The sequence below is a fragment of the Stegodyphus dumicola genome, chromosome 1 (assembly GCF_044657685.1).
Source record: "Stegodyphus dumicola isolate Sdum_Otavi_A_Nest chromosome 1, ASM4465768v1".
NCBI lineage: Eukaryota > Metazoa > Arthropoda > Arachnida > Araneae > Eresidae > Stegodyphus > Stegodyphus dumicola.
In genome coordinates, this window is record NC_140768.1 from 257,727,543 (window position 1) to 257,741,072 (window position 13,530).

The 13,530-nt window shown below is 32.6% G+C and overlaps 1 protein-coding gene across 4 annotated transcripts in view; it reads right to left on the reverse strand.

Moving 5' to 3' along the window:
* Positions 1-13,530, reverse strand: part of LOC118183958 (epidermal growth factor-like protein 8) — a 133,610-nt gene that overhangs the window by 70,104 nt on the left and 49,976 nt on the right. Inside the window, exon 1 of one of the 4 annotated variants that reach the window (XM_085827362.1) lies at positions 10,291-10,412. The exons of the other annotated variants lie outside the window; for them this stretch is intronic. The gene's annotated coding sequence lies outside the window, so the exon portion shown is untranslated. Of the gene's footprint in view, positions 1-10,290; positions 10,413-13,530 lie in introns of those variants that run through there. 4 annotated transcript variants of the gene reach the window in all.

A 13,530-nucleotide genomic window follows, 5' to 3' on the forward strand; every position in this document is an offset into this window, starting at 1 on the left:
TAATTCTGAGAATGATACGGATTATAACAAATGTATTTTCTTTACCGTGAGACTGAAAAAAAGAGGCATTTACGAGCTATAGCTCAGAGAATTATAAACCTGAAATATTTTTTTTTTATTACAGACAAGCTTAGATTTATGTTACGAGAACTTAACAGCAGTATAACGGAATAATTTCGCCTTATTTTATGAATCATCATAGCATCAGGAAGTAAGCTGACAGTGGTTTTAGTTTTTGAATCTTCTCCCCCCCCCCCGCTGTCTTTTCTGTTTTCGTTCCCTCCCGTAAAAAAAAAATAACGTCTCCTCAAAGAATGAATGTTGGAAGAAAAAGACATAAATTAAATGGCAAGATGAAATGTATTTTGCAGCTGTTTCCTTTCCTCTCCATTTCCTTCCATTTAAGAAAATAATTTTACAGGAATTTTTTTCAATAAGAATTCGGAAATTGCATATCGGATCATAGAGAAATAAAACTCAAGTGTGAATTTCTCCCCTCGCGTTGTAAAAATGCTGAAAATATTTTTCCTTTCAGGAACATTAAAATGATAGAACGACAAGTGTGTAGCTGGGCAAATATTACAGATATTACGATGAAAGAGCTTAATAATTACATCTTCATTTTCTGGTGCATGTTATATAGAATGTTTCGAATTCTGTTTCCTGTTTTTGTAATGTCGTCTTTTTTCATTTTCATAACTTTAATTAATAATATATTACTTCAGTTATCCTACAAACTCACTTTCTTATTTCTATCTATTATTTTTTCTTCTATTCTAAAGAGTTATTGCCAGGGATATGTAATTTTCATATTAAAAATAGAAATAAATTCGCAAAAATAAAAAAGTAAAAATGGAAAATTCTGATTTATTTAGAAGAAAACATTTGCCTTTGAGAAATTTTGTGACAGAATATTAATATTTTTAAAATCTGTATGATAGCAAAATCAGTGTCCTTACTGACCGCTATAAGAAATTGTTTATGAAAATGAATACATTCATAACTGAGTTTGGCTTTTGAAATGTCTTTAAAATGGTACTATTATGAATTTCGCACATAGATAGGTGAAGGTGATTTTAGTGTATGTGAAATTGCTATATTTATTTTGTATAATATAACAGGAAAATCTGAAAGAGACAGGCTATGCCAGAAAAGTAAGTATACAAGGGCAAGTCCATTTAACATTGAGTAAATAGGTATCTCGAAAATTTGGCGAGAAATCTCCAAAAGTGCCAAACTTGGAGCCCATTTGGCGATATTTTGGTCCAGTCTTTGTATCACTGTAATAAGTATTGTAACTGAATAAATGTAATTAATCACTAGGTTAGTTGCAAACGCAATTCGACACTCATATTACCTTCCAGTAAATTCAAGAAGCAGAAAGTACTGGAAATATCTCGGCGGCCAGGTAGAAACTATATAAGGCTGTTGAAAGCACCTGCTTTCAGTTGCTGTTAGCTCGGCGTGAAATCGGAGAATTGAGATATCTCCGGGTAGCTTTCTTTTTAGTTGCGCTTTGCATTGCATTGTGTTTAACATACATAGTAGTTTGAAATGTAACTACTGATTGAACTCGGTTATATTGTGAAGAGCTGTACGACTTCCTATGTGGAAAGATCCAGAACTTTGAGGTATTTCTTTCATGTTTCGTGTTCATAAAATAAATTTTATTAACCTATTGTCGTATTTGTGTGCATTTAATCTATTGCGAACCCATAAGCAAGCAATAGTATTTTAGAGAAGCTATTTTTATACTCATGAACTAAAAAAAAATTAAATACTTACACATAAATAAAAAGCTCACCAGATTTTCTCTTAGTTGAGAACCTCTGATTTAACCTCTTCTGCTGTCATCAATATCATCTTTCTCGCTTATCAAAATACATTCTATCTTATCCCCAAACAACCATTACTCTGGCACTTAAAAGAAGACCAAAATTATCTGACTAACGCCACAAGATGTGAGAGAATGCATAGTTTGATCCTTCTAAATTCTGAATCAGTTTTATAATTTTTGGACACAGTTTAAAAACGAAAGCCGTTTAAACCTATACTTTATGCGATAGAATTTAATTTTCAAATTTTTTTAAGAAATCAATCATATTCATCCTCATTTTACTTTAATACAAGTAAACAGTAAAAGTATACTTCATATATTCGCTCCAAGTAGCAACTGTTTCAAACAAAGATTTTTCATATTGTAACAAGTGCAGGATAAAATTTACTGACAGATGAGATGTCTTTTCCTTTAAATACTTTAAGGGGGCTCGTATACCTTAAAACCCTTATGATCTTCGAATATGTGACTGTTGCAAGAATTGGAAGATTTTATTTATTTTAAAAGCAATTACTTTCAACTTTTTACAGCTGACTACATAAAATAGCTGCTTTGGGAACTATTAACCAGAAAGGTTTGTGTTACCACAAATATTGCTGTAATTTAATCCGCTTTGTGACAAAATGTTTCGCCATGTTTCCACCTTGCGCGCATGATATTTTAAAAATGGCTAATGGTACATACTTGAAATTTAATGGAATTCTTTATATGGGCACTATTTTATAAATGAACCAAAACTTTGAGGAATATTTTAATATTAAAAAAATTATACACGAAAACATTACAGACTTTTTTAATAAAATACATTTTATAAACCCAACTCTAAATAAAATAAAAATTTAACATGAAATTCTTAGAATTTTTGGTTCACAGTAGTTTCCAAATGTTATAAATGCTATATATTAAATATGGAATTAAATTATGTGACAGAATGTTTTAAACTGTGTGGGCAAGGTGGAAACATGACGAAACCTTTTGCAACAAAGCGGATTAAATCATAAAAATATTTGTGCCAACACAATCCTTCTGATTACCATTTCAGAAAGCAGCCATATTACGTAGTCAGCTGTAAAAAGTTGGAAGTAATTGCTTTTAAAATAAATAAGTTATCCCAATACTTGCAACAGTCACATATTCGAAGATTTTATGGGTTTTAAGGTGTATGAGTCCCCTTTTAGTTTGCACTTTTATGTTTGTAAGCGCAAAAATGCTGTTTTGTTTCGGGTACAGTGATAATTAATCCTTTAAATTCTTTTATAAATACGTCACCAACGAGGTTCATTTTATTTGCTCAGCATGGCAGTGCAAAATATGGTCAACAAGTAACTTTCAAATGACTTCAACATACCGAAGCATGCAATCATGTAATGTGTAGAATCTTACGTTATGCCTTTTACTTAGGAATATTATATTTCATATTCTTTCAATGTGTTAACTATTCCATGAGAGCAACTACAATGTAAAAGAAATGTCTAAAATTTTGCACTTACCAAAAACATGACCTGTGTTTTGTGAATCAATAATTTGAAGAAAACTGCAAATATGCACTTTCCTTGTTTGACAGAGGATTAGTCGGCCACTATAACTACTAATCTTTAGTTCTTCATACATTGCTTCTTTTATGGAATACGCAACTAAGTGATAAATCCCAAAATATCTCCGTAATGAAGATTACTCGAATAGGCTCATATTTTGCTAAATAATAGCTCGCAACTTGGTGATATAATTTAAGCAGAAGAATATTGGCTTTTAAACATATGTTTACTTTATGTTCAATGAAGTCTTCTTTCCCCCCTTTTGACACGTTTCTGCACTTAAAAATTATTGAAAAGCGTTAATCCTCAATTTTAAATTTGGGATCAGAATCACAAAATCACTTCACGAAATCATTGAATTAAGAATCATTTCAACGAGTTGGAAAGCCTATTTGCACGATATGCAAAGAAAGGCGGCGATTATATCCGGTATAGATATTTGAATTATAGAGTAATCAAACTTCAGAAATGATGTTTTTACAAACAATTTACAGTGCATTTCTATTATGTATATTTTTGTAATTATTATTATCTGAATTTGTACGAAGACTTTATAAGCACCATGTGAGCATTTATAATCAAATATGTAACCTACCATCGCTACTACTACTCAGCATCCCAGACTGTACAGTGGTTAGAGAAGCCTACTACGATACTAAAGGGTCCGGGTTTAAATGCCGGAGAATGCATGGATGTTTGTAAATGTATAGTGCCTGCGCGGCATGGGGGCACTCTAAATATGCGGCGAGCCGAAAGTCCTCTCGTGAAGTTAATGGTAGGGGAAGAGTCTATCGCATATGTACTCACTGAAAATGATAAAAATAAGTATAAGAATGCAGCGAGTGTTATGGAGAACTGCAATCAATATGCAAAAATAATTTTAAAGAAAAAGACTTTTTGAATGAAAAATAATTATTACAAACAGCTAATATTAGGGCCAACATACGAAGATCATACTAGACTCAGGTCATTCAACTTATTCATAACATACGAAAAGCATCTTTTAGATATGTTCTGTTTCTTCCATTGATAGTAATTATAACTATATATAGTCATAATATTCATAACTGTCTAATGGTATTATGAATAGTATTCAAGGTACATCTAATTGCAACTTGCTGCCGATGCCGCACCGACACTATAACTATACATTTACAAACGTGCATGCCTTCTCCGGGATTCGAATCCGAGCTCCTCGGCACGCCAGTCAGCGACGCTAACCACTATACCGGTTGGGCGGCGCTATGAAAGTACAGTGAATAAATAAATTTTTTCTTATCACGTTGACAAATTACATAAGAGACATAATTTGAAATGTTTCGAAGTTGTTACAAGCATAATGTAATTAATTTTTTTATTAAAAATTCTTAAGGATCTTGAAGCGATATCTGTTTTAAATAGCAATTATATCTCTAAAGTAATAATTTAAAAATAATATAATTAAAAAAATAAGTACTGACTCAGTAAATTTCTGTTTTTTGAATGCGTCGAGCGCCTCAAAGAATTCATTTTTAGCTGGTAAAACATTTTCTTTTTTTTTTCGAATCTCAAATAGACTAATAGATAGTCTTGATTAATGATTACAATCCTGTGGTTTTCGCCCTTTCTCTCTCACTCATTCTGAATCTTTTTTCTCACCACAAAGGAATCTCATTGTTATCAGTGCGAGCATCTCAAGAGCCTGGTTCACACGAATGACAGTCGAAACGTTGTCTGAAGTTGCGGTTATCAACTGTCTTTACCGGAAATTATTTACTCATTTCAACTAATTTTTGGCAGTTAAGTATACAATAACCATTAAATCAAGAAAATCGTGAACTATTATTTAATGCCAATTAATTATTTCTTCCAATTCCTATTAAAATACAATGGTTTTGGACATTAGTTCAGTTAATTCACTATTATAAAATGTTTCACAGAGATCTTTTAACGTAAGAAATGCTTTCATGTGTATAGCAGCTAATGCTTCCTGCTAATAATAGGTTACCTGTACAATTAACGCATATTTTAAGTGCGAGTTGTTTACTGTTAGACGACATGTGCTAAGCAATATGAAAGTAAATTAGTATTACTTAAGATGTAAATTTTATAATAAAATATAAATTCCATTTTACAAAAGTATTTTTGTGGAATTAATTCTGTGACAAAGTATTAGACAATACTTTCTAAAGATAGTAACGTATAAAATTATAACACAAGTATAAAATTACAAAAAAAAAAATTATGAACTTTCTCTTTGAATATATACATAAGAGATGTCGACATTCCATACACCAACCTGATGCCAAAATATTTTGAATACGGAGCATGGATGTTAAGTGAATTGCTACTGTTCGATGATTCCACAATGTAAAATGTTGTTTGAAAACGGACTTTTACAAAGTTTTAACAGGTATGGTAATCACTATATGAAAGAAACAAAAAGTCACATGTAAAAATAACGTTCAAGTTTAATATTAATAAGACTTCTTTTTTACGCATATACGTATAGTAACGAGTTTTGGTGGCTTTAATTTAATTAGACTTGTGAGACCGGAATGTAAGGAAAGTTTAAAAGCGCATTAGTATGACTCCTTTATGTCACAGTAGAGCTCGATATCTGTCAATCGCCCACAAAAAAAAAAAAAAAAAAAAAAATCTCATGTGAGACTGATGTGAAGTTTTAACCTAACATATATTATATTTCAAGGACAGAAAGTAAATATGCAGCATATATGCTCATTTTGGGAATTTAAACTATTGTCAACATTGCAAAAGAAGTGGCGACACTTTCTGAAGAAGCTCCCATCATTTTGCAGAATAATAACTGGGCATATATAGCGCAATCTATGGCTTATTTATTCTCTAGATGGGCACTGAAAATTGATATACTATCCATAACACTCCTCGGACTTGAGCTCCTATCACTAAGATTTAATTTCTAAGGAACTCCTTCATTGTGGCATTCGTGTCCGAACTTTCTGAAAGATTTTTTCCGCAAAGATCGTTCCATTTGAGCCATCAACAGAACAGGCGTTGTTTCACGTATAATACGCTTTCTATACGGCTTGACATATGTACTCAATGGGACAACATCGAAGTAAACATCAAAGGAAAGTTCTCAGAGATACATAGGTTAATAATTGTGAAATATTATCTAATATGCCCTTCAGATCCTAGCAAATTGACAAGCGAGTTATCCCTCCGTCTAATGAGAAGACAACAACTCCTATCAAGGTTTTAAATAACCATTTTTATTTAACTTGAATTTAAACAGAAGACACCGATTGTGCGTACAACAAAACGCCGCCAGGTTCAGATATTTATGTAGCATATATTAATTTACAATTACAAATATCATAGCCGAAGACTACACAAATTTGGTCTAACTAAACTGGCTCAAAACGTTAATGGCATGTTTTAATGCCGGCTAGAAAAATGTCTAAAGCTGAAATATTCACTGGCAAAGCTAGGGTATAAAAGGCAACTGCAGGCGTCGCTGCCAATAACAGTATATCTAAAAAATTAAAAACCCTTTACTTAAGCATTTTTCAAACTAATTTTCATCCTCACTAACAGAAAGGAGAAGCTACAGTAAAGATTCAAATCACAAAAATTGATAAATTAACATAAAACACCTTACAAGTTGTGATTATTAATGTTTCAGTCTTTGAATACTCATTCGTTATACCTCCTAAGCTGACAAAAGAGATGTTTGGAGAAGTCAAGATAGGAAACATGGATAAAAATAAGTGAAAAAAATAAAAAAATTTCAAGCCGAACGTCGCAGGCACAATACTTATGGATGCAGTACAGTATCGAAATTCGAGAATAATAAAGGTAAAATTCTGTGTATACACCCTCTTATAGTATATAAGTAGAGCTTAATTTAAAATTAGAAGTACCAAAACGCTATTGAAGGTTGTCAAGAGCGGTGAATAAAAATGAATGAATAAAATAATAAATAATACGTAATTAAAACGAATTGAAATGTAAGAGAGGTGAATGAAAATATTAGTTAATTAAGTTACACTGATTTGGTATACGTGGGTATAAATAAAATAATAATACAAATGCGAAGTGAGTATATTTACAAATTTTAAAAAAGTATCACTGAAATCAAATTAATTAATAAGATAAATATAAGATTAATATGGATTAATAATGACAATACATGGTACTGATGATGAAAAAGAAAAGTATTTCAAACAGGATTCTTCCTGGTCACATAAAACTTCATATTTGTTTTGGCTTCTATTCTGTTTTATTCTTAACCAGATAACTCTAATATAGTGCATAATTCCTCTTCCTGAAGCGGTCACATTTCGGCATATGATTTTCTTTCTCAATTGGTCAAGTTTTCTCTCGTATTTTATTCATCCCAGGGAAAGTAAGCCAAACATTCAGTTCCTAATGTCAGTATTAGTTTTATTATATGCTAAATAAATTGTTGCAGTAATATTAGAAATTTCTCTTAATATTATTATTCTGTTATAGAGCAAAGTACCGGAGCTCGTCTCATTTAGAGCTCTGGTTCACTCTGGCTGAAATTATGATTTCACTTAAAAACTGAGAAATAGCGTAACCAGGCTCTTATGCGCTCCAGCTGAATTTAAGCTTTGTGCATTCACATCTTGTTGGTATCATGCTTTGATTACTTGCATTTGAAACTTTATCCGTGTCCTCAAAATGTAAAAAGATGTGATAATAAAAAATATAAAATCAAAATTTTACTTTTGTACTCGTATGCGTACGGGTTCGTAATGGACTGAATGCACAGATGACAGATTAATAAAATTTATTTTACCAAAAGAAAAACTTAACAGTTCTGGAATTTTCCATAACAGTACTCGTGCAGCTCTTCTCAGTAGAACAGAGTACAGTCAGTAGTTACCACTTTAAAACTCCTAAGAACGTTAAACACATCGCAAAGAGCATCTAAAGAGTGAAGCTCGCACGGAGAGGTAACTCTGAATGAAAAACCGAGAACTGATGCTCTCTCTGGTCTTATAAAGTTTTCCCCTGCCTGCCGGGAAATCTCCAGTACATTCCATTTCTCGAAGTTGCATAAGCCATATACGGCTAAAGTTACATATAACGGCCGGATTTACATATATGAATCAATTACAGTTATTTTATTGCATTACCAATTACAGTTATACAAGGACAGGACCAAAATGTCGACTTCTGAGATTTCTCGCCAAAGCTGGCAACAAAATCAGTCGCCAGAACCATCGCCAGCTTGCCGATATTTCGCCAATTTAGCGAGATAGCCATTTATCTCAATGTTAAATAGACTTCCCTCTGTAATCCTATTTACAGCCAAAACCGCTTGTGTTTGAGGCACTTCATGTTACATTACACTAAATTCGCAATAGTGTTAATTATTCTTTTATTCTGTATTATCATTTATGTAAAAATATAAAAGAAGATAAAGTTACTTTTATTCTGCTTCATAAATGGTCCATTTATAATGTTAAATGTGACGCTCTAACATTCTGTCTTAAAAATATTCTGATAATATTGTCTTAACGTTAGGTTCATCAGTATTTTACATTAAACAATTTAATATTTTATTTTAAAGCTTAAACTTTGTAGGAAAATAATTCCTACAATATTATCACATACGTAATTAACTGGAAATAAATTATTTTAAATGAATGTGGTTGTTCGGTAACAAATAATTTGCGCTTCAAACTTTTATTCTTGTTAATCAATTATTAAGCTTTGTCAACATGCATGTGCAGCAAGAGGTAGTGTTATGTGTGGCAAATTAAAACAGAATGTGATATTTTAAATTATTTTTTTTAAATTACAATTGTGCAATACATATTTATATAACAGAGCATGGAACTAGGGTGAAAAAGACATAAAAAGCATTTCTTTAAAAAATGACACGAAGTTTACTGCCCCCCCAAAAAAAAAGATTATTCGTGAGCATTCGTGTAATTCAAAAGCTCGCGAATATTTTTTTTTTTTTTTTTTTTTTTTTTTTTTTTTCAAAAGATCAAACATTTATATTCCTACAATTTTTCTCCAGTTTTTAGTATTTTTCTCCTAATTTATATTATTGTTATTCACATCATACAAATTTCTTTATTATTTCTACATATATATTAATATTATCAATATTATACATGTATCATAAATCATGTTTATACATGCAGACTCTCTTTATATGCATATGTATCTTTATACTTTATATGTACATGCCTCTTTATATGTATACTCTCTTTATATGTCTCTTTATATTCTCTTTATAAACTCTCATGTATCATAAAATAACTTGAAAAGAGCTTTAATAATATTCTTTTTAATTCTTCGCTGTAATAATACTCTTTTTTTTTTTTACAATAATATATATGAAAATAGAAAATAGACTGTTTTTATGATTATAGACTAAAGTGATTATGAATTTTTAGGCTGGATGTTAAGCATGAGAATAATCGAATTAGTAAATTATAGGAAAAACAATAACAACTAAGGATAGGAGACGTTAAGAATGAGAAATCGAACTTAAGGCAGTGTGAAGATTTATGATAAAAAGAAGAGCCTTGTTAATTCGAGAATAAGCCGGGATTAGCATTTATACTATGCACATTGATTAAAATTTTTCCAAATTTTGACATAAAGTATGTTTTTTTTTTCATATACACAATATTAAATGTATTCTTTTCCAGAAATACGTTGCTACCAAAAGAAACCTTAATTTGGTAAAACTATAACGTTGCGCGCCTACAACTTGCACGCAACCAAGGGTGATAAACCACAGAGTCTTGTAAAGGGTTTAAGTCCCTTTTTATTCAACGTACTAAATTACAGTTGCGTCCTCTTGATGCTTACAAACTGTGCCAACTAGGCAGTCAAAATAAGAATAATAACCTGAAAAGAAAATAAAGACAAGATTCTAACTACGAGGCTCTAAAATAACTAACTCACCGCGTTTTACAATACCGCTGCTAATTCAGCAGACTTGAAGCTCACTGGAACAATTGCAACTACTTCCCGCCAAGCACATAGGCCGCAACGCGGGGTTCTTCAATTCTCGATTTCTACCTCCGCGCTCGCTAAGTAAGAATAACTCTCTCACCGAACTCGTTTCCTTCTATTTAAATCATACTACTTCCGCTGATAATTTGAATCCTTGCGCGTTCTACTAAAATTTACATATTCTGGCATTGGCAGTTCCAGGGGAAAGTAAGGCTTGACAGGAAAGATATTTTAAACTTAAAATAAATGTTAGTTAAAATAAATATAAACCCTACATTTGCCGCTGCCAGAATTTGGAAAACTTGGAAGCAGGTCCTACAAACGACCTGTTGTAAGTTTATCTAATTCTGAACTAACTGGCGAAAGCCTCGTTTACACAAAAAAAATCTTATGTAACAATTATATATTAAAATTCTGTTAGTCGTTACAAAGCTTTCTTCTTACAGCAACTTTTCCTGGACTTCATCAATCAATCTTGGTCTTTCCTTCCAGCATCTGGAAGGAATAAGTATCAGTATCTTTCTACATACATTATAATTTACACTTTCTTGACACAATAAATTTTTGTTTTTAACGTTTCGTTTTTCTTAGTTATTGCTTACTTCACATTCATTCAATTTTTCAAGCATTAATTTAACTTTACCCTGGCTCTCCACCATGTGTGGTGTCAAACGGGAATATTCGTGTTTTAGTCTTACAACACTTCCCCTAACCACCATGATTTGTTAGAATTCAACAACCAAATAGACACACCTTACTCGACATTCTACAACTCAATGAGCTACTTTAATATTCTTAAAAATTCAAATGTAGGTGGAGAACCCTACAAAACACATTCATTCTAACTTCCCCCTCATTCATCTTTAAACATGCAGGCTTTCGCTCTAAAGCATGACTTTACAGTTTAATACTTAAATTTTGACTTCATTGCTTTTAAGCATTCACTTTTAGCATCTACAATTTTATGGTTCTAGACTAAATTCTACTTTTACATAACATGCAAGTATTTACCTACATTTACAAAAGTTTAATACATATGCTTTTTACAATTTACCATAAAATGAATAAGAGAAAATAAATTTTTACTTTACTCATTCTTCGCCAAGCTGGCGGCACTGAAACTAAAATTCTTGTTAGTACAAGAATACGAAGTTATTTTTATCTCCGGCCAAATTTTGGCTTTAACATAACAGAATTAGTCTTTCGACCAACAGAAAATGCTTGTTTTTAGCTTTTACACTTAAAGAAAATAACACTTTTGCCTTAGCTAAATAAAGTAAAACAAAACTAAGTCTCAACCGAGACATATTGACTTTCGTCAAAACATAGAACTTCGTACTTATGCATAACATTTCGGAACAAAAGAGAAAAAAAAATTTATAGAAGGTTTTAACTTATCTTTGAGTTTTCGATGTTTGAAACTCCGTCATCCGTTTTTGACAAAATTGATCCCAAGTTAGAGGTGTCATGGATGTCAATCTTCTCCTTATTGATCTCCGAGTGTCGTCCCCGTTGCTCTTTCTTTTGCGTCCTCTACATGCTGGCCTCTTGACGGAGTAATCGTCTGGTTGTTGGCCTTTGCGTTTCTGCCTGGGACGGCTGGTCTTGACGTCCTCCGGTCTGGAGTCCTTGAATTTCTTCTGTTCCTCGTACTTCTGTGCCTCCTGTTGGCGTTTCAGTTTCCGGAACGGCGGCTTTGCTGGCACCTGACTCTGTGGCCGTGTGCGCGTTCTCCTTGATGTATAATTTCTCCTGCCATCTTTTGTAGGTGGTGTTTTCGTCTTTACCACGGTTTCTTTACCCGGTTCATCTGTATTTTTGTTTTTCTTAAACGCCGGAGTTTGAAACTCATTTTTTCTTTTTGATACCGACGTCCGGGTTGTAGAAGTGCTAGGTCTCTCTTCAGTTCTCCGTTTCTTGGGTGGTGGAATAGTTGTTGCAGTCTCTGGCCCTTCTATTTCGTTTAGACTTGAGTCCTGCAAGAAACTTTTAAGGATTTCAAAATCATTTGGATTATAGTATTTTTTCACCTGGTCGGGACTTGCTTTACAGATTTCCCCTCTCTCGTTTTTAAGATATAAGACTACTCCTTTGATTTCCTGAATTACATAGGGGCCTTCAAACTTTGGAGCTAGCTTTGCCATAAAATTGTCTGGGGCACTTGATAAAGAAAATTTCCGTTTCAACACTTTATCCCCAACTTTAAAATCTGCTTCACGGCGTTTTCTATCATAATAAATTTTCTGCCTATTTCTTGCCGTATCCGAGGTTTTAAGCGCCTGATCAATAGCTTTTGCACGTCCTTTTGTCTAAATTCCTGCTCTCTTTGTTGCACAAAGAATAATTTATCTAAAGGCGTAATTAACTTTCTGCCTAAAAATAATTCTGCTGGAGTTTTTCCCGTAGTATCATGATGTGCCGTTCTTAAAGCATAAGCTAATTCATTTATGTAGCCATCCCAGCGCTTGTGATGTGTGCTAACGTAACTGCGAATTATTTTTACAATGTTTTTATTAACTCTTTCTGCTATGTTAGCCTGTGGTCTATACGGAACCATTTTGATATGGCGTATATCAAGTGCATTGCATATGTTTTCAAATATTTGACTAATGAATTGTTTTCCGTTATCGCTAATGACTTTTATCGGTGCACCGTATTTTAAAATGTATCTGTGTAAGAATGCATCTGCGACTGTTTTGGCTGACGCGCGTTTAAGTGGAACAATTTCTATCCATTTTGAAAAATGATCTACTATTACTAAAAGAAAACGATTTTTATTTAACTCGCTCTGGGGGAAGGGACCAAGGAGATCTATGCCTAAAATTTCATTCGGAAATGTAGCGCGAATGCTATTTAAGTACCCGGCCGGGCTGTAATTAATATCATTTATTAACTGACATTGATTGCAGGACCTGACATACGCCGTTACTATTTTGTATAATTGCGGGAAATATACCGCCTCGCGTACCCTTTTTATAGTCTTCCTGACCCCGAGGTGGCCCGCTGTTTTTTTTTCGTGCAACTCCTTCAAAATGCTTAATCGAAGCGAGGCTGGGATGTCTGGCTTATACTCAAGATTTTCGTTTGTTGTTTTCGTATAGAATAATAAATTATCTATTATTTCATAGTTTTTTGCTCTATTTCTTATCGCATCGATATCTGTGTGCTCAAAGCTTTCGGGGTCTTTCA